Raw genomic sequence first — 22,954 nt, 5'->3', positions numbered from 1 at the left:
TTTCAAGAAGTTTAGTGAAACACAAACAGCATATACCCGAAGAAAGTCATATTAAAATATATCATAGATAAATTTCTGAACACTGAAGACAAAGAATAAATCTTGAAAGAAGTACAAGAGAAACACCTTACATAAAGTAGAAAAATAATTAGAATTCTCTACACTTCTACATCTAGTGAAATATCCTTTAGGAATCATAGGGAAATCAAAATATTCTCAAGTGAAGCAAAAGTATAAGAATTTGTCATCAGCACATCTGCCCTAAAAGAATGGCTAAAAAAAGTTCTTGAAACAAAATGGGCATGATTAAAAACAACAACAACAAATCTTAGAGCATGAGGAAAGAAAGAACTGAAAAAGTAAACATATGGGAAAATACAGTAAATGTTCCTTCTAATGAGTTTCTAAATTGTGTTTGATAATGAAGCAAAAGTTATTACATTTGTGTGATATGGTTTTCTATACAGAGGAAACATTTAAGACAATTATAAACTGAAAAGGGCAAAGGATTTAAAGAAGAGAGTATTTCTTTGTGGTGATGAAGCTTTTGTATCTTGAACTTGGTGGTTATGTCATGAATCTACACAAGTGATAAAATGACATGAACTTGACATGAATACCAATCTTAATTTCTTGGTTTTGATATTATGCTATAGTTATATAAAATGTAACCATTGGGGAAAGTTGGGTACAGGGTACATGGAAACTTTCTGTACAATTTTTGCAACTTACTATGAATCTGTAGTTAAAAAGTTAAAAAGAAAAAGGCACAAAACCTCTGCATGGATTTAGGTATATATATTTGCTATGTATTTTTTCCTTTGAAGAATAAATATATTCCATATGTTATATACAAATAAGTGTTCAGGACTGCTCATTCCATCTCACATTCAAACTTGTTCCCAATCTAGCACTGAATCTTTGGAAATCACAGTATGTAGACATGTTACATATTTTAAGTATCATTCAACCTGATCTTTATATATATGAGATGTCAGGGTGAAATGCAATAATTAAGTAAGATTTCTAAATAAGATTGGTAATTTCCAAGCTAGTATTTAATCCAGTGAACTTTCTTTTTGTTATTTCATGCAAAGTATTAACTTTGTTAACTTTACTATTTTATATGCATTATCAATCTATTGGTATAAAAAAATTGCTATCTCTACAGCTATAAAAATGGTTATTATAAATATACTTTCTACTAATAATAGTTTTTGAATAACTATTATGTGCCATGTTCATTAAGTATATCATATTATTAAAACCCACAACAGTCTTGAAATGCAGATATTTTTTCCATCTCTTCATCAGAGATAAAGATGAACCACTGAATATTTACATAATAAACCCAGGATTTCCGTATGGTGGTCAAAGGCAGTATTCAAACCTACATTTGTATCAGACAGCCTACAATCAGGAAAGCAGAAACCACACTAGGGATCTCAAACAAAAGATTTAACATGGGGAATTGGTTATGCAGGTTTTTAAAAATGAAAAAGGCAAAAATTGGAATGTGTGTTAACTCAGAAATGAGAAACAATGAGAAGCCAGTGCTACCTGAAGGGCTAGGAGAACACAAAATACTGTTAGTAGCAGAATCTGCCAGCACAGAGGTAAGGCCTCCACCACGGGTGGCCAATGGTCCAGAAGTAATTTCAGAATAAGAAGAAAGGGAGCTAGGGTGAGAATGTGGGAGGGTGAGAAAGATGATCATGTTCCTCTCTTCCTGATTTGTCTCTCAGTGCACAGTACTTCCTCTTACTGATCACATTCAAAGAGTAGTGATACTCTGGGAAAAATACTGTGGGAAACAAGAGTTTGCAGATTCCCAGTATAAACAAGGGTAAGGGGGAAGGTATTAAAAAATTGATTCAGACTGATTTTTTTGGTCATAGTATTTATATTAGAACATGGTGTCTTTAAACCAGGAACTATATGCTAGTACTTAAAAGTTGAATTCTAAAGGCAAAATTTCTTCATTATATTTTCTAATTTCTAAGCATTCTAAAACTATGAATATATACTTTAGTTTTTTTTTCTTACTTCCCCTCAGCCTTCCAGAAATGCAAAGGTAGGCAATTTTACTTGTATATTTAAGCAGTTGTGTAAAAATCTTTAACATTAAGAAATAATTCTAACCTTTGACATGATCCAAAGACAAAAAATGCTGACCTGTTTTACTTTCTTTTCATAGATGCCTGGTTAGCATTCAAGGTGCTAATAAGGTCAAGGTCTCAGGTATATTTCCATAATGGGCCAGTTAGCATCACTGCCCTCATGTCCACAGATGATTTTTCTAAAGTTAGTAAGGCATGTTAATAGATGCTGTTGTTCACTTGAAATACGTTGGTGGCTGATGTACCACTGCAAAACTCAATGATAGCATTGGTAGAGGCAGAAGAAAAAGCTTCCCTCTGACTTTTGCTTTTAAAACTATGTTACTTAGATGATTCTAATTATGTCTATCTTGAAGATATTATTACACACAAGAACCTGAACAACACCTGACCAGCAATTTGGAGTAGGTGAGTCGTTTCCAAACAATATAAATTAGTGGGTGATAAAATAAATGTAATGATTTAGTAAATCTGAACTATGATGTTTGAAAATGAAATTAAACACAATAAGATAATTAATAATAGAATAGGATAGAATAGAAATCGATAGGAGAGAATAGAATAGGAGAGAAGAGTATTAAATCAGAATAGATCAAGAAGTGAATATTTGATGTTTTCTTCTATTGCCTATTTGCTTGTCTTTGTGTGTACGAGTTTTGTGTCATAATAGAAAAATGTGCTTCTCACTATAAATTGTGAAAAAAAGTGTTTGAATTTGAAAAATAAAGTGAAAAGACCTAATTGAAACAATTCTGCCCTTCTTGATGTTTATGTAACTAAAACTACTGTGGCTAATTTTCTCCCTTTCCTAGTTGAAAGGAAAAGGGTAGAAGGCTTGATGCCTTAAAATACTAATTTTTCATAAGAACATCCATTCGACTTAGTTAATTCCTTCCATCCTCACTTTACTATAGATAAAAGTAAGATTTTTGAACCTGTTTTAAAGCCAATATTTTTGTCACTCTGTAGGACTAATGCCACTCCAAATCATATAGATTTATCTTGTAGATTGGAAACTTCTTTTATGCAGTGGTTATTTTATTTTGTTTCATTTCATTTTATTTTATTTTTGCAGTGGTTAGTTTTTAGACTGTCTTCATATCTTATTTGTATAGTGTATACCTTACTGGTTACTTAGGATGGAGGGAGGGCAGTTGTGATTTCTCTATAAAGCAGAAGACTGAATAATATCGTCATAGTTTATGAGCTGTCAGGTTTGCCAGCCTGATTGTGGTAAGCAGAATCTCAGATGGCCCCCAAATATTTTCCACTTTCTAGTGTTCTTGGCCTTATGTTATCTCATCCCTTTTTATAATTTGATTGTTACTAATAAAATATAACAACATTAAGGGACGTCACTTCTATGATTAGATTAAAAAGATTGTAACTTCTGTCTTGCTTGCAGATTTTCAGTATTGCCTTCTCAACTTGCACAGTTTGATGAGTAAAGTTTCCTTCTGGAAGAGTTTCACATGGTGTGGCCTCCAGCCAACAGCCAGCTGGAAACTGAGGCCTTATATCTCTCCAGGAAACACTGTATAGGAACTGAAAGCTACAAATAACCAAATAAGATAAGATCTTTCTCCAGTTGAACCTTCAGATTAGACCTCCACCTCTTGCTGGAAACTTGATTCCAGTCTTCTGAGAGATTCTTAAGGAGAGAATCCACTTATGCCATCTCTAAATTCTTGATCCACAGAAATTGTGAGGTAATAAATGTGTGTTATTTTATGCAGCTAATTTGGGGTGTAATTTGTTACACACAACCATGAATTACCAGTGCACTGGTATATACTTAACAGAGACATTTGCCACTTTCTGGAAGTATTTTTGGCTTTTACAACTTCAGAGGTGCTATTGGAATCTAGTGGGTAGAGGCCAAAGGTGCTGTTAAACATTCTACAATACACAAGACAGTCTTCTGGCAACAGAGCTGAGAAACACTGGTCTAAAGCAAATTGCAGTACCTTTAGATCTCATTCCACACAGATTTTAGATCTTGTTCCACACACTACTTCTAATATCCACTACCAAAAGAAAAACTATGTTTAAATCCATTCTTCAGAATGTTAATGTAAAATAAATATTTCATTCATTTTTGAAGGATCACAACATCTTTGTTCTTAGAAATATTCCAGAAGAAAAATATGAAACATATCTCCATTAAAATACTTTTAAGTTTATTAATTCTAGATCTATGTCCACTCTGAAATATATAGGTAAGCTAGAAGCTGATAATAAAACATCCAAATGAGCTAGAGAAATTTTTAATCTCACAATGGTAATACCTCAGTAGCCAAATTTATCTTTCTCTATATTTGGTGTATTATGCACCCCCTCAGGCTAAGACTCATTATGCTATCTTATATCTTACACAGAGATGGTTGACATATAATGCAAGGAGATCCTCAAATCCTGGTGGATATGTCTGTAACTTTCCACATTCAAACAAAAATTCTTCCTGAATAAACCAATGGCATTGTCACCGAAAGAAGGTATACATTTTTCCACAGATGGAACTCTAAGTAACCAGTGCGCAGTGTGAATAGCCAGTATGTTTCATTTATGACCTGTCCTGTCAGAAAAACAGCATAATTTGTATTATTCACAAATTGATATATTTCTGGTACATAAAAACAGCCTGAATGATAAGGAAAAAAATACTGATAAGATTGTGCTTCTGCCTTATTCAGAACAATAGTATTATTACTGATTCTTTTTTTAAGAAAATAAGAGTGACAGCTGAGATTCCATTAAAGAAATAGCTCTTCATACTAAAACCAAGCATCATCATACTTAGAGTTACCATAAACTCACAGTCTCACATTGCCATTACCTTCACCAAGTAAACTATATAGTCCCTTCATCTTGACTGCACAACTTTGCACTTCACCTTTGCCCACATAGACAAAGGAATACAGGTTAAGGACACAGCTGTCAGTGTCTATTGCCCTTCAAGCATATTCTTGTCCTATATTTATTACCTAGACTAAAGACAACTGAAAGGCTGATTTAAACTCAGACTGTTATTTTGTTTTGACCATGATCATGAGAGAAGATCAGCATAAACTTGAAAAGAACTTAAAGTGCACAACATGTAAAATCAAAGGTACTGGCTCACTATGGTCCCTTCTGTTCACTACTCAAAAGCTCCAATGCCTTCTTATTCTCTACAAAAATTTTTGTCTCCATCTCTCAATGATTTCTCTCCAGTTGCTTTTTTTAAAAAAAATATTTCTCAGTACTTCCTATCATGAATTCTTATTTCAGTCAAATTCAATCAGAATATTTTCTCCTTTTTATATCTGTCACAGCTCATGAGGTTCCTGCCATCTGAACTAACTTTTTCTTTTACTGCACATAATGTAACCATTCTCAAAAGTCCAGGTAATATTTTAGTCTTCATGATACCTTCTTCAACCCTCAGCAAGAAGACAGTTCTTTCCCTCTTTTAAAACTGCAAAATGTGGTTTATTTGTATGTTTCAGTTCTCATTTTATATTTAATTGCATGTCTGAATTATCTTTGCATTTCTCCAATGCACAATGTCTACTCTATTAAACACACATGTAATCACCTGACCTAGACCCTAATGAAAAGCAAAGCACTGGCCTAAATTTGCAAATTCACATCTTTGTTGTCCAATCATTGAATATATATATTTTTTGTTCGGTTTCACTTGATTATTACTGAGTGTATCATTCACTTTATAAGAAATAGAAAATAATAAAAACTGACAAATAGCAGCACTTCCATAGTAATTAAACACTTAATAGTGGTCTATACAGAGCTCTTTAATATCATATATCAACCCTTAGTCTGGCACTATCAAATAAACATATTGATCTTCCTTATTTCTTTTCTTGGTAATGAAAGATGATATAATTCATCACAAAGATACTCTTGAAAGTCTAAACTGTTGACTTGCTCTGGGATAAAGCTTTCCTTCCTAGAACAGGAAAGACAATACGGTTCATGTGCAATTGCTATAATGTAGGGGAAGTACAATTAAATTTAATTAAGCAGTTTTAATGACCAAAGTGTTAATCTAGTTCATAATATCCGGTCTTAATGTGTGTTTTGTCTGATAAATTCATAATGCCTCCCAACATTCATTTGGCTTGATTCTGTAGCCTGTCACAGAAGCAAGCTGAATGGTTCAGAGAGAAGAATAAACAATTCTCCTTCTTATATAAAGTGTTTATTTATGGCATATTTGGGCATATTTATAATAAAATAGAATATTTAGATGACTAGCATCTATCCTGAAGAATAATATGTGAAGAAGTTAAAAGTGAAAGGAGAAGAAGGGAATATAAACACAGATCAGATAATTATGCTTTCTCATTAACTCTGCAATCTTGTAAATGAAACTAAATATCCTGGCACATTTAACAGACTGAATATATTCCATTACAAGGATTTACCTGCTAATAAAATAAAAATATTCTTCTTTTTAGATTGAAATTTGGGTTAATTCCATTCTCTTGCCGTCGTATCATAATGGTACCAGACAATTAATATCTACTAATGGCATCAGAATTTCCTTCTGAGAGTAAGTACAAAGTCATGAAACTTTATAATTTACAGTGCTCTAGATTTTGTGTGTACTTATTTTGTGAATTTGCTTTTTATAATAAGCAGTTTAAATATATGATTCTTTAAAGGTAATTTCACAAATTTCCTTTTGTCTTCAGGAAAAATATCTAATAATAAAGATGATAAATATTTTCTTTCATTTCTTTTCTTTCCAAGGAAGAACAGGCTTTGAAATACACAACCTTTCATTCACTTGAGTAACTTCAACTTAAATAAAATATATTTCAGTACTATTTTGTCTTTTGGGAACTTAGGCATATGGTTGATGGGTGACTAGATAGGGGATAAATAGAGAAATAATTTTGTACTTGCTTCATATAATATCTTATGTGGTTAATGTAGATAGCACTTAATAGGAGATTTGTTTCTTGGGAAGCAGTTAGATGATGATGATGTTGGGAAAGAAGCCTGGAAAAAAGGAGTCCAGAGGAAGTACTAAAGAAGGAACATGACACAAGCAGCACTTTCCAAACAGTGGTTCTCATACACCTGCACCACAATTAACTGGAATACTTGATAAATATGTAAATTTCCAGACCTACTCAAAACACATTGGGTCAAAATCTTTCAGGGTTGGACAAAAGCATCTGAATTTTTAATAGACATTTTTAGTGATTCTGAAGCACATTAAAAATTGAGAACCACTGCTAATAAGAAAAGCACATTTTAAATTTTGTATAAGTATAATAAAAACTTTTAAAAAGCATCAGGGTACTCAAGTTTCATATTTTCTCCGTATCTTTCTACCTTTTTAATTCAGCATCTCTACTTCATGTTTCTCTGTAGACTTTGTCTGCTTATATAGCCTACCAGGTAGAAGATGATCAGATCACAAAGCCTATATCCTTACATTACTGTTCAAGAAACCAGCTAAATCTGAGACTATATTCATTTGGCCTCAATTCCAAATGTCTAGGGAATGGATTCTCACTGTCTCAGACTGGACTAAATGCCTATCAACTGCCCAGTAACCTATGGTCAGAAAGACATGGCCATGAAATAAAACATAGTTACATGGCACTATCCCAACTACCTGTGAATTCATTTACAAAGCATTTTGAGTATATCCTATTTTACAGAGACAGGACACCATATCTAGGATACAATAGTACACAGTTAGGAGGGAGAAATGTTTCCAAAGATGAAGTAATTATTAATTCTGGGCAGAGAATTTAAAATATGTCAGCCAAGAGTAGCAAAAGAGTGGTAAGAATCTAAGTGTCTAATAATAAGATTTAGTTAAAAGATATGTCCATGAAGTAGAAGAGTAAAATCCATTTTTTTAATGATTAGAGGGTTTCATTTAATGTATATTCATTTTTGAGAGAGAGACAGAGACAGAGATAGAGCACAAGTGGGGGAGGGTCAGAGAGAGAGGGAGACACAGAATCTGAAACAGGCTCCAGGTTCTGAGCTGCCAGCACAGAGACCGATGCAAGGCTCAAACTTGTGAACACTGAGATAATGGCCTGAGCAGAAGTCGGATGCCTAAACCAACTGAACCACCCAGCCTAAACAACTCATCATGCTCTGAGTAAAATGCATTCTTAGAAGAATATATAGAATGAAGGAAAACTGTTCAAGATATATTGTTATGCCCAAAACACATACAAATTTTAAGATTTGTAAAAATTTGTATTGTTTTAAACCATTATATTTATGGTAGAAACAGAAAACTAATGCAATATGCTAAAGGAGAAAAGTACACAGATATAATGCTGCAATAATCAGACATATATGTGATAATATTAACATTATTTTAAATGCTCATATAGGGAAATGGATAAATAAATAATAGTATGTTTATATTTCAATGCTATACATTAGTTAAAATAGAATAAGCCAAATACACATGTACCAAGATATTAAATCCTCAAAATATGTTGAATGATCAAAATAACTTATATAATAAGTAATTTTTCATATAATTTATTGTTTTATTAAACTGGAAACACTATATTTTATGTGGATTCTTAGACTTAGTAAGAGTTCACTGGAAGGTTATACATCAAATTCATTACAGTGGTTGCCATTGTAAAAGTAGGAAATGGGACTGAAGAAAATTCCAAAGATAATTCTAAATATATATGAAATATTTTAGGCTTTTGTTTTTAAAATTCCAAGATGAATACATATTAAAAATAAAGATAGAAAAGAAATAGAAAGAAGAGACGGAAGGAGAGAGAAGGACAAGAATCATAACTGTGGAGATTAAAAGCACTAAAATTAAGCTGAAACATTTCTGTGTGCTGTGTAAATTTAGGCAAAATACTTGAGTTCTCTAAGCCTTAGTTTTGCTCACTTGAAAAAGAAAAAGAAAAAGATATAATAATTTTTTTCTGTCCATTGGAAGAGTTAGAAAAGATAATCTATGTAAAGTGGATAATAAAAATAAAAGCCTTGTCCATGGTATGGACTGAACAGAAACTAGTTATTTCTTCCTTCCCAACATTATCTTTGAGGTGTTTAGATCCCTCAAGAAATATCTTTCCTCAAGAAAGATGGAGAGGGAAGGATGGAGTCTAAAACTAGTGCAAAAACTTGTTACCCTTACTCACAGAGACATCTGGGCAACTGAATTTCATTTTAGATCTATAACAATACATTCAGGAAGGTACGGTCCCAAGTTGTATAAGCTTAGGGAGATTGAGAATGAAAGATGAAAACTTTGTGCAGCTCTATCTGCTCTGTGTACCATCCCTTAACAATCAGATTGTGCATTGCATTATAGATGAGATGCACCTGGCCCAGGTATTGGGCTTTCCAGCATGATCTAGGCAAGACTGCATCCTGAACTCTTTTAGCTATGTTGGGCTTGAAGAGGTTCCAAATTCTGATTTTTATTTGTTTTCACCCTTATCCACATATATTGGTCTACTGTTCAGCCCCTTTTTGGCAGATTAAAATGCTTAAATCTTCATATGTCATTGTAGAATGTTGATCAACTTTACTATATATCCTATCCAGTGCTGGAGGGAACATTATTTTCATTATTATTTTGTCTTCTTGCCCTTCTTAGTGATGCCCAAAAACATAAGATGCTATTGTGATGGTCATGAAATGGGGCAAATAGCTTTAATCTTTTGCCTATCAGATGTCCCAGCATCTCTAAGCATACCATTTACCCCCTGGCTATAGTGATTAACTCAGAGATGAGGATGCAACCTTTGGGGATGTTGAGATGTTAGACTTTTGAAAAAGAAGACCCTACTCTTTTATACTGGACTTGACCCTGAAGGAATAAAGCCATGATCCTTATGGAAGCATTCTGGCTAGTAAGAAAAGTTTATAATTAAGCCAAAATGGAAGAGAGAAGAGTCAACAAGTGGCAATAGACCTTGTCTAAACACTCTTTAGTCCTTTGTACCAACGTATGCTTGACTTGATTTTTTCTTGGACTTTTTAATTATGTAAGACAATAAATTATCCTTTGTATTTTAGACAGCTTTAACAGAATTTTCTGTAACTTTGAAAGGAAAAGGAGACGCATTTCCATTTCCTTCCTTATGGAATATAGCAGCCAGAGGAATTAGCCTGGTAGCTCCAGGTTGAAACAGTTCCTATCAGTGTTTATGGATCCTTCCCAGTAGTACTGAATAATGTTCTGATTAATACTCACATTCTCATTTAGGATCTAAATATGCTTCCTCTGTTAGCCCATTCCAGCTTCTGATCCTTTTCTGGAGCAACATCTTGCTTTCTATAATCTCCAATCCCCGGAGAGTTGTAAATAGAGATTTGTTGAATATAGGCATACTTTGTTTCCAAATCAATAATCTATGTGGGATTCCTTAGCACTGTGCTTTGTTTGGCATAGGGAGCTTTGTGGTATTTCTAATTGCCTGAAGCTTCCCTAACTGCCATCATTCTGAGACTTGTTCTTTGGAGCCTATGCTGATTATTTCCCAAATAACAGACTGCCTTGAGGAAATCTCTGGACATAGCTAGGTTTAAAAACTGGAGCATATGAATACAGGAATGACCAAATGTTTAACTGAAACAAACACAGACTAAGAGCAAATTATTGGAGGAGGGCAAAACTACTACCCTGAAGTTTGACTGAAAAGAAAAACAAAGGTTGGAATGATCATGAAGATAAATGAATCTAGAAGGAACAGGCACAAAAGAAACTAGCCAAAGTTAATGGAACATCTATAAGCATTAAAGAAAAACAAGCAAATTTAGACATGAATCTTAGGCAAAATTATAAGAAATAAAACAAGCAATCTCTTACATTTCTTCTTCTGTGTATGGAAACATCAGACTTCTTAGCCTCTGAAGGACCCTTTTCTACATTCCAATCATCATGTGATTTTTCTACCAGACACATGATGACTTTCCTCACACTCACTTTGCCTCCCCTTGGAGTTCCTAATCCTAGTGTACTTTTGGCTTCACAGAAAATTGAGAGTAAACTTTTCTTGCTGTTTTCTGGATCTAGAGCTTTATCCCACAGTTCCACAACAACTGATTGTCTAACAATTCTATTCCATTCTGATGCCAACTACCCTGAGTTAGCACAGATTCCGATGGTTAAGGATTCATCCCCACAAGATCACTCCCAGTCAGACTGCAGGAATCAGAAAAATTGGGATCCTCAGGTTATCTGCACTTCTGCCAACCCAGCTGGCTACAAATTCTTGTATTTCCTCAACTTCCCACTTAGTGTTGATAATTCACTAGAACAACTCACAAAACTCAGGACTGCACTATACTAATAATTAGTTTTATTACAAAGGCTAAAAGTCAGGAAAAGCCAAATAGAAGAGATACATAGGGCAAGATATGCAGGGGTGGGGGTGATGGGGTGGGGTGACACAGTGCTTCCATTCCCTCTATAGGAACATCACCCTCTCAGGACCTCAGTGTGTTCACCACTCCAGAAGCCCCCAGAGACCTCACTATTGAATTTTTAATTGAGGTTTCATTACATAGCCACAATTGATTAAGTCATAGGCTCCACTGAAAATTGAACTCAGTATCCAGACCCTCTCTCAGGAGATTCAGGGATTGGGCTAAAAGTTCCAACCCTGTGATAATGTGGTTGGTGCCTCTGTTGACAAGCCATCTTTATAAAAAAATTTTTTTAATGTTTATTTATTTTTGAGACATAGAGACAGAGCAGGTGAAGGGCAGTGAGAGAGGGAGACACAGATTCCAAAGCAGGCTCCAGGCTCTGAGCTGTCAGCACAGAGGCTGACATGGGGCTCAAATTCACAAACTGCGAGATCATGACCTGAGCTGAAGTCGGACTCTAAACCAACTGAGACACCCAGGCGCCCCTGACCAGCCATCATTTTGAAGCTACATAGGGGCCTATGAGTAGCCAACTCATTAGCATAAACTCCAGCGGGGTCCAAAGGGCTTCCTTATGAAGAACAAACAACTCTTATCACTAAGAAAATTCCAAGGGTTTTAGGAACTCCATGCCAGGAATCTGGAATAAATATAATATACCTGACTCTTGAACAACCAGGGAGTTGAGGGCCCTTACTCCATGGAGTCAAAAATCCAAGTATAACTTTTGACTACCCCAAAACTTAATTACTAATAGCCTCTGTTGACCAGAAGCCTTACCAAAAACATAACGAGTCAATTAACAGATATTTGTATGTTACATGTATTATAAACTGTATTCTTACAATAAAGTAAGCTGGAAAAAATAAAATGTAATTATAAAAATCTCTATGGTACTCTATTTGTTGAAAAAAATCCATTCATGCCCATGTTGTTCAAGGATCAACTATATATAATTTGTACTATACCATGGAATTTCCCCCTGGAATTCCAGAGGTGACATGTAGACTAAAGAGAACTTTCATATCAGCATTACAAACCCCTGTTCTCTATGCTTGGGTCTTCATAATTTTTGGGATAGATCAAAATGGTGTCTGAGAATTATTTAAAATTGCATGGGATGATTAGTATTTTTATTTAAAAACCCTAAACTTATTCATATATATTTTACGAAACTGAAGTGTAAAATTCTTCACAAACTTTACAGTAATTCTCTCTCTCTCTCTCTCTCTCTCTCTCTCTCTTTCTCCCCAGCTAACCATTATGCTCTGAAAGGTTTCAATGGGCATAAAAGTTTGTACCAGTCATTTCATCTCAGCTGTATTTATTCATGGTTTTTCTTTTTGTTTATTACTTGCCTGTTATGGTTTCATTTGTTCAGTTTGCATTTCCATAGTTAATGCTGTATTATATAATATCTTCAATTCTAGAAGTTGACTACTGGCCTGTAATATTCAAGATATGTTAGATAATAATAAATGACCACACAACTCAGTGGCTTAATAGAACCAAATGTGGTCTCTTACTCTTGCTTCATGTCTCAAAGACCAGCAGGGGGCTCACTTCACTATACTTACCAGGGTCAAAGGCCTTCAGAGGGTTCATCTTGACACCTGTATCTTTGATTGCCACAGCAAGAGACGAGAACCTGGCAATTTATTCACTAGCCCTAAGACCTATGCTCAGAATGGATGGCTGTCATCTGCTCACCTTTTACTGCCTAAAGCCCCATCAGTCTAAAGCCCCATCTCTTAGCATAATTGCAGGTACCACAATCTGATTAGGTTTTGGTAGGAAATCTAAACATTTAATCTATTTTCCTAGAGAGATTTTGATTAATTGAAAGGATTTTCCCCCTTGTGTTGCTGTAAGCCATTCAGAATTGTTAACAATGAGTTTAGTGGCCATACCTTTGAATTGATGCTTGCCAAGAGTTGGAGTTTTAATTGACCTTTTCAATGCAAAGCATTTCTCCATTTTATTTTTTTTTACTATTTGGAACTGAGAAGCAGTTCTGCTTTCAAACCAACATGTCCTTGAATTTGCAGACTCCTTCTATTTCCTTTAAAGTCTGTTTTCATCAGTGCATCTTGCTCTGTGGATACCTTGCCAACTACAGTCAATAACAACCACTACATACCATTAATGTTTTATTTCCCCATCACTTCTCTTAGGACCACAAATTCACCTTCAGAGCTGCCTTCAGAGCAAAGGTGGAAATGTTGCCAAATGTTTTGACCCTGCAAAACTTAGATCATCCTTTCAGGCTCCTCTATCATGCTTCTCTACTTGTTACCTAGCCCTTAATATCCATCCCACATGTTTTAGCTTTGTTGTCACGGCAGTATCCAGTATCAGTTTCTAAATCAGATAGGATAGGTTACATTGGTGGACATTTCCATTTGGCCTTCCAGATCTATACTTTATACTTCACTACTTTGTGTCCCTTTCTGGGGCCTTGATGTTATTTTCTGCATCAGTATACTTCCTTTTCTTCTGGCTTCTAAGAGTGTCCATCAGTAGAAGTTACATTTCAGCAGAAGCTTACATTTCTAACTTCAAAGGAGTAAAAGTACCACCCTGGCATGCAACCCCAAGGGGAAAACTAGAAGAATTTAATGATTCCTTTATAAATGGTTCAAAAGCGTTTTTTAAGCATAAAGTTATGATGAAATTAAAGCAAATATTAAAATTGATGTTACCTTCATACATGTACATAGTAAGAATGATGACACTGCACATTTAGAATATAATTCTATCTGTGCTCAAGAAAATAAATCTATTTGAGTATTGATGCTGTACAATTAGTCAAAAGAGAAAGTATAAAGCTCGCAGACAAATAGCTGAAAATGGAATTGTAATCAGGCCAGTTTATGAGCCTCCCAGATCTGCTTAGCTCTACTCCAGCCCTAGGCTGTTTCCCACAGTGATGGCTTTCACTGTTTCCATGGTGTTCAAGTCAAACTTTATTACCACTGCATTTGCCTCATCTTCTAACATTTCAAATGATCTTACCACCCCAAGAGGGCGGGACTTCAGCAAGAATTCTATTGCACCCTCACAGTATGAGATGAAGAAATCCCAATCCCAGCTCTTCAGTATGACTCAACTGGACTCCTGAAAGTGCCGGAGTCCCCAGGAGCTACCCAAAGGGGCCAATTAGCAAAATCCAGAAGAATGAGAGAGGAAATTAAAAAATGAAATAATCTATGAGCAAAGAAAGATAAAAGCCTGGGAAAAGTACACTAAAAGATTGTTTTGCTTCCTCTCCTAACAGTTTTGAGAGTGTGGTATCTTACAGGCTCTGCAGATATTCCACAAGACTAAGCAGCTGATGGTTTCCTGTGAAGTTGGGACAGTTCAGTGATAAACAAATTTAAACTTGCTTGCCCTCACTTCCCTTAACACTTACTCTTGTTTCTCTGTGATTGTACTGCCTCTCTCAATGTGGTGTTTACACATAAGCTTTGCCTTAGGAAATATTTGCTAAGGAATCCAGGCTTAAAAAAATCTAGGAAGGTCACAGAGAATAGACCTTCAGGAGGAAATTTGGAGTTACTCTCCTGTCTTAATGCAGTGAAGTCCCAATTGTTTGGGATAGAAAATAGAAGGATAAAAAACAAAAAACAAAAACAAAAAAACCCCATCCTGGAATGTAATAGCAATACCATCATTAAAAATCTTTAGCAGTAATTAATAGAACTTAAGAATATTTGTTTTTGTTTTCTGGCACATCATTCTAATTTTAATTTCCTTTTGACCTTTATTACATTCATGACCATTAAAATTTTATTTTTCCCCTCTGCCACTTATACTTTTGTGTACCTCTATTAAAATGCTTGCTTGTTTTTTTTTTTAAATAACAAGCATATACTATTTATTAAAAGCTATGTAAATATTGAAATGTTGGGATACTTTACAGATAAAGCCCCCTTTAATCACACCCTCACATAGAATGTCAATTGTTAGCAGACTCATTAAAAAAAATGTACTGAATTTAATTTAAATTAGTCATTATCCTTATACCGATTTTGCAGCTGTCATTTGAATTTTCTGCTCCCAGTGTGGCTAGTTTACTATTTCTGGACAGTTAGGTAAACAAACTGATACATGTTTTAGGAATAGGATACTTCTCATAGCAAACTTAGAATCTCGTCAAACTCCCTTGAGAGTACAAGAAAAGGAAGAATGTTCTAGAGGTGACAACTGAAGTTAACACACTCTGACTTAAAATGGCTCAAGCAAGTAGAGCTTATTTATCTCACATACGTCTAAAGTTAGGTGGTTATTGGATTTTGGTTTCCCTATCCAAGCCCTGTTGTATCATCCTCACTTGTTGCTTTGGGTCCATGATTTCATTAGTTTGCTAGAGTTGTCATAACAAAGTATTACAAACCAGGTGGCTTAAATGACAGAAATTTATTTTCTCATAATTCTGGAGGCTAAAAGCTGAGATCCAGGTATTGACACAGAGTTGGCTTTATTGGGAAGTCTCTCTCCTCCACTTGTAGATGATCCTCTTTCTCCGGTGCCTTCAGATGGTTTTCCCTCTGTGCCTGTGTGTGTCTCAATCCTCTCTTATAAGACACCTGTTATATTGGTTGGGGACCACACCAACATTTTTATTTTAACTTAATCACCTCTGTAAAGATTCTGTCTCCATTAAAGTCACATTCTGGGGTACTGGAGTTTACGGCATCAACATATGGATTTGGGTCAGGGAACACAATTCAGCCCATGCCACTGTGGTTATCTGACTGTGGTCTTAAGATTGTACAGCTCTACAATACATATTGACTATAAAGAGAGAAAGAAATGGGATTTGTTATATTTAGACCTTTTTTTTTAGAAGTAAAACAAAAGCTTCACATACTATTTCTTTCATGTAGTTCATTCATTTATAGTTTATTGGCTAGAAATGTGTCACACGGCAAGAGTGGCTGCCAAGTGAGAGTTTTTCAGGGTTTATAACAAAGAGGACAAAGAAAGGAATAATTAAAAATGAGTTTTGAGCCACTCAATCTATGGTCTGTCACAGAGAATTCCATAGAATATTTAACAAACATGCATTTATTGACCCACTACTAATGTCAAAGACTATGACAGGCCCCTGAGATTTATGAGTGAATAAAACACAGACCCTGCATTCACAGAACTTATAGTATGGTGTGGAAGGCAGACAACTAAAAAGGCAATTATTATGCTGCATGGCAACTGAGAAGATGGGGAGCAACAGAATATACTGTAGAAACTCAAAGGTGAGGCAACAAACCTAATTATAGAAAATCATCAAAACCTCCACAAAAATGTGACATCTATGCTTTTTTCATCTTTAACAAGCAAATAATATGTGCTTTGTGGAGGTATTTTCAACAGTAAGTAAAGAACAAGTACAAGGCTTGGTACAAAGTAATTAAAATATATGTGCCCATTTATTCATAATTTTTTTGTGACTTTATGTACTGTCACCATAGCAAACCCTTTGTCCTTTTTCCAATTCATTTGACATAATCTGAAGTGTTCCCTTTTACTCAGTTATCCCTCACAGCGATTAAAGGATGTAGTTACTATTACCGTCCTCATTCTACAGATGAATCGAGACATTGAAAAATTAAATGATTTGCTCAAGATCATGTAATTATTAAAAGGCAAGGCTGGGATCTGAATGTAGTCAGTCCAGCTCCAAAGATCACGCTCTTAACTATCCTGTCATCAAGGCTCTCCTCATTATTCTCTGCCTCTGATACTTATCTTAAGTGGTGTGAAGAATGTACTCATACTAAAACCATAATGTTTTCTAATGTCCAAGTTTCCATCTCTGGCAATGACCTGCTCCCGCACTACTTAAAAAAAAAAAAAAAAAAAAAAAAAAGTCGATACTTCCAAGTCAGACAATGGTGTAATTATTTGCTACTGAAATGGCAAAAGGGGGAGGAAGCTGTATAAATTCCATCAGTCCACAAAATGTCTTAGTTTTCCTAAGGCTGCTCATTTCCTCCACTAATGTTTTCTCTTCCTTTGGGATATGCTATAAACTGAATACTGTTAATTTTGCATTTGCAACTTGGATACCAGATTTCAGAAACTGTTTTTGGTTCTTCCTGGGCAATGAAATATAGAGGTTTTGTTTTCATGTAGCAAATATCTTTCTTGATTTGTCTTTTTGCTTATTTGTATGGTTTTGTTTTCATATTTTATTTTGATCCAAACAATATGGTTTCTCTTTAGTCCTTTGTTTCAGGCATAATTAAAAGGAGTATATTCACTAACTTTAATATAGCTTTTACTTTTGTTTTTTAATGGCACACATTTCAGAGTTAGCAAATTTGCTTTACTTCCTTCTGGTTGGCAAAGACCCTGCTAAAGTATCCTGTGCAACAATGGGGTTTAAAGAGTTCACTGGAGAAAAAAATACAAGAGAATTTGTCCTTACTTTTCATTTCTAGCATCAGCCACTAAATATCTACATATAACCGGCAATTATTCATACTGAAATTATATGCTTTAGGAAAACCACAATCTTAAAAAGCTGGTTATTTTTATGCAAATATGTACTTTGTGTAAACAATTGTGACTCAAGAAACTAGATTTTTCTTTGTAGTCAAAGAATGGTAGCAAATTTTTTACCCCAGATTTTAGAGCTTGCTGCCACCTACTACTACTACCATTTTTCCACAGTGATTTCTATCATGTAGGTATTTTGAAAAACTGTATCTTTAAATTTTGAATCGATAGAGAAAGCTTTCATGTCTCACCATTTTGCCTATTTGGAGTTACATGGAACTAATAAAGTTTTTAACATGTGTCAAGGATTATCAAAGTCTCATAATTCTCAGGGATGTGCTATTTTATTTGTAATGCTACTATTTCCACTTTACCTTGATGCAGCAGCATGTAATTGTTATGTTGCCTGTGATAAAGTATGATTACTAGTAAAATTGCAATTGATTCTGTATAATAACTACATTTTGAAATAGTCCTTCTTAGCTTTCTCTTGGCAATGCCTATTTATATTTTAGTCTGTATGGATTTAATACTTGAATCCAACTGAATTTCATTACATTTTAATTTTCACAATACTGTGATGGCATAAATTACCTAACCTCTGCCATATTACAGCCTTGCCATTAAGATCTGACAAGCAAGAACTTTATTGTATTTATGATTGGCCCACAGTTCTAGATCTGTTCATCTCCAGGAATCAACTTTGAGGATCTCCTGGACTTGCTAAGTCCTGGGTGTCTCATCTCTATAGTGGTAATGAACCTCCCTGAAATGGCTCTTTGAATGATAGCTTGGAAGGTTTAGATGACATAAGGTGAGACTTGGCTTGTAAAACTGGGGACAGGGATTCCTAGGATTACTCCCAGGAAGCAATCAGGAGGTACAGAATTCTTAGAATAAAGATGGTACATCACCCAATAGAAAGAATTTCACTAGAGAATTTTAGGGAGAAAAAAAATGATCTATTAAAACCACCACAAATACCTTATGTCATGGAATTCAAAACCTACATGAATGTTTAGGATAACTATTCAAAAGTAATAGTAAGGAGGGCCTCTCTTGGCACTGAAATTCTTTTCTGTCACTCTTCTCTCTTTGTCTCAATCACCTACAAAACTTCTATGTATTATTCTCTATTGTCAAGGGGACTTGACTTGAAAAATAAGCAATATAAATGTGTTTAAATATGCATAAAGTGATATTAAATATGACATATTAGTCTTACCTTTAGCCCTGAAATTATGTGAAATATTTTGAAAATACTTCTACATTTCTACAGCTTATCATTTAATTCAAATTGACATCTTTACTTTTGTAGATCTCTGCAAATGCCTTGCAACTGACCCACTATGTCCATTCTGGTCTTTCTCAAAGTTACTTGCCAAACTTCAAGTAAAATGCTGCTTCTGAAACTTTAATCCAGTCATGACACCTTCTCCCTTAAAACCCAGCTGTGACTTCCTATTGTTCTTAAGAAAGATACCAAAGAGTTTAACATGTCCTCTCGAGCCCTTCGCAGCCAATCTCCCACACCCCTCCTAGGTGTCCTTGTTCCTGCCGTTCTCACTTTTCTTTCAACCCCTAGTTGGGTTCAGATCTTGTCTTGTCACGGGGTCTTTGTACATACTGCCTTCTTACTGAAATGGTCTTCCCTCCTCTCTTCATTTAGTGACTCCCTCTCTCATTAGAGATCTTCCATGAAAAAGCAGATTTCCTAGATAAAACATTCCCTGCTCTGTACTTAGGTAAGACTTCCATTATAAGGCTCCATAGTACCTTATACATCACATTTATGGCAACTGCAACCAAACATTATTTGTGCAAGAATTTCATTACATTTTTTTTTTTTTATTATTTCTTTCCTTAAACTCCATCAGTCTGGGGGCACCTGGGTGGCTCAGTCAGTTAAGTGTCAGACTCCTGATTTTGGCTCAGGTCATGATCTCATATTTCATGAGATCGAGCCCTGTGCTGGGTTCCATACGGACAGCTCAGAGCCTTCCTGGGATTATCTCTTTCCCTCTTTCTTTGTCTCTCCCTTGCTTGGGCTCTGTCTCTCTCAAAATAAATTAATTTTTAAAAACCCTCTCCATCAGTCTACTTTGTCCATTAGCAGCACATAATAAATCCTTTAGATATATTCGATGAATGAATGAGTGGCTACCACTACACTTTGCATAACAATTTTCAAAACTTTCTTAAATTTTTATACATAAATACATGCAAAATAGAGTTATAATTTTCCTCCCAACTAATAATATCATACTGCACGTCTCATTCATATAAAATTTTATTGCTGGCATAGTATTGGGAATATAGTAGAATCAAAATAAACTTTTATTGAAATGAGTTGAATGATACAGATTATAGGAAAATGAAGGGCATCTGTTTATTTTATTTTAATTCACTTTTTGATGTTCTTTGACTGAGATAGAACTATGAGTACACCACTTAGAGTATACTTCATCATCATCTAATCCCTATACACTGTCACAGACAAAGGTAGGATGATCCCAGATAGAAGGTAGTAATGATGGATGGAAGGTAGAAAAATTATTAGCATTTAATACCAGATGGGTAATTACCTTTTTTTTTGAAATTAGATATTGACATTTGAAAAACAGATTGCCAAAATAATTATTTAATTATTTATGTGTTAAGAATCTATTATAAGCAAGAAATAGTGATAGACATTCCTAAGATGCCAATTTGAATAAGAAGTTATCTTTGCCCTCAAGGAGTTTAGGATCCCATGACAGAGAAAATAAACTCAAAATAGAGCCAGACTGCTATTGTAAATGCTACAGTACAGTATTACGGGATGAGCTGTGTCTCCCTACCACTCAACTCAATTCACAGGTTGAGAGCCTAACTCCTAGAAAGGTAAAGAAATAAATGTCTGTTGTTTAAGCTACTTGGTCTGTGATACTTTGCATGGTATTCCTACCTAATATGTACGGTTTTAACCAAAATATTTTAGGATCACAGAAAAGAAACAAAAAACGTTTTTGCTAGAGCATTCTAGTGGAGGTAGCATTTCTGCTTATTGATTAAAGTTTGTATAAGACTTTCACAGTAAGATTACATTTTTCTCTATTTCCATGGACCACTCAGTAAATCTCTCCACTTCACATCTTGCAATTCAATCCTAGTTTATTTTTGTCACCCACACTTTAACTGGAAACCTTGCAACCAGGAATCCTCTGTATTAGTTCCCTAAGGTGCTATGATAAATTACCACAAACTCAGTGGCTTAAAATAACACAAAATTTATTGTCTTATAGTTGGGGAGAAGGGGGAACACAGGTCCAAAATGAGTCTTAAAGGCCTAACATTGAGGGGTTGGCAGAGCTTGATACTTCTGAAGGCTCCTGAAGGGGAATTTGTTCCATTTCTCCTTCAGTTTCTAGAGGCTGCTTGCATTCCTTGGCTCCTGGTCTCTTCCTTGTATCATTCCATTTGCTTCCATTGGTATACCTACCTGGATCTTTGTTTTCCTTTTATAAGGACTATTGTAATTATATTGGTTCACTTGGATAATACAGGACAATCTTCCCAAGATCAAGTCTTGAGAAGTATTATACAAATTTTAATAAATAAGCATCAAGATCCAGACTTCATCATATTTACAAAGTCCCTTTTGCCATATAATTTATCCACAAATTGTGGGGATGATGATGTGGACATCTTTAAGACCTTTACTCTTCCTACCACTCCCTACAGAGCAGGTCTCTTATATTCCAGTATTCTACTCTCTAATCTTCCATTTTCTCATTCTTATTAAACCTGCTTCTTGAGCTCCAAGCAATATCCAGTGTTGGATATTTTTATTTATTTCCTGACTTTGTTTCTGTCATTATTCTATAGTGACTGCAATTTGATCTTGTGAACCACTCTTTCCCCTGATTCTTCAGTGCCCTTTCTTTACTGTCTAATGTTTCCCAGCTGAACCCCAGGCTGGATCAGTCCCCCACCCTTCTTCTCCCATACTCTGCTGCTCTTGGAGGACAGGGGCCCACACAAAAATGTACCATTTTGTATCTCCATCTCATACTCTACCTAATACCGCACTTCTTGCTACTATCTAGATATGTAACTCTACACCACTGACATACTTGTCCAATTTTTTCCTCTGCATATAAAACTCTTACAGTATGTCCTAAAGTAGCAGGAAAAGTGAATAGATTTTCTTCTTAATATCTGTCTTTATTAGTACTACTACTACTGCTATTGTTACTATTATAAATAACATATTAAATTTTTTTTCAGTGTTTTTATTTATTTCTAGGAGAGAGAGACAGCGCGAGCAGGGGAGGGTCAGAGAGAGAGGGAGTCACAGACTGAAACAGGCTCCAGGCTCTGAGCTGGCAGTCAACACAGAGCCCGACGCGGGACTCGAACCCAAGAACCGCGAGATCGTGACCTAAGCGAAAGTCAGACGCTTAACCGACTAAGCCACCCAGGCGCCCCTATAAATAACATATTAATCAGCTATCATTTACTGAATACATTACTTAACCCCAGCATAGGTATTACTTCTTTTGAATTCCCCAATCACCCCTGAGTTTAAATAGATTATTATCCATTTTAATTCTGCACATGCTGACGTAGTTAAATGTTTTGTGCAAGGTCACAGAGATGCAGGATTTGTACTCAGGTCTGTCTGATCTAAAGCTTTTACTAAATGCTAAACTCCATTGGCTTTTTTGCAAATTTATCACATTTAACTGCAAGGCTACATATGCTATACTATAGACTACATACTCGAAGATGATAAGCAATTCTGTGGAGCAATCTGTGTAATATTGATAAATCAAACTCTTATCATCCCCACTTGACTGCCAAACTAATGCACTACTCAGAAGTAATATGAGAAAAGCAGTTGTTCTTATTTAAAACATAAGCTTTCTTATGTAAATTGAGGTGTTTAAAAA

Source organism: Hyaena hyaena, unplaced genomic scaffold (assembly GCF_003009895.1).
Source record: "Hyaena hyaena isolate Hyena2069 unplaced genomic scaffold, ASM300989v1 scaffold_1221, whole genome shotgun sequence".
Lineage (NCBI taxonomy): Eukaryota > Metazoa > Chordata > Mammalia > Carnivora > Hyaenidae > Hyaena > Hyaena hyaena.
Note: the sequence above shows the minus strand (reverse complement) of the source record.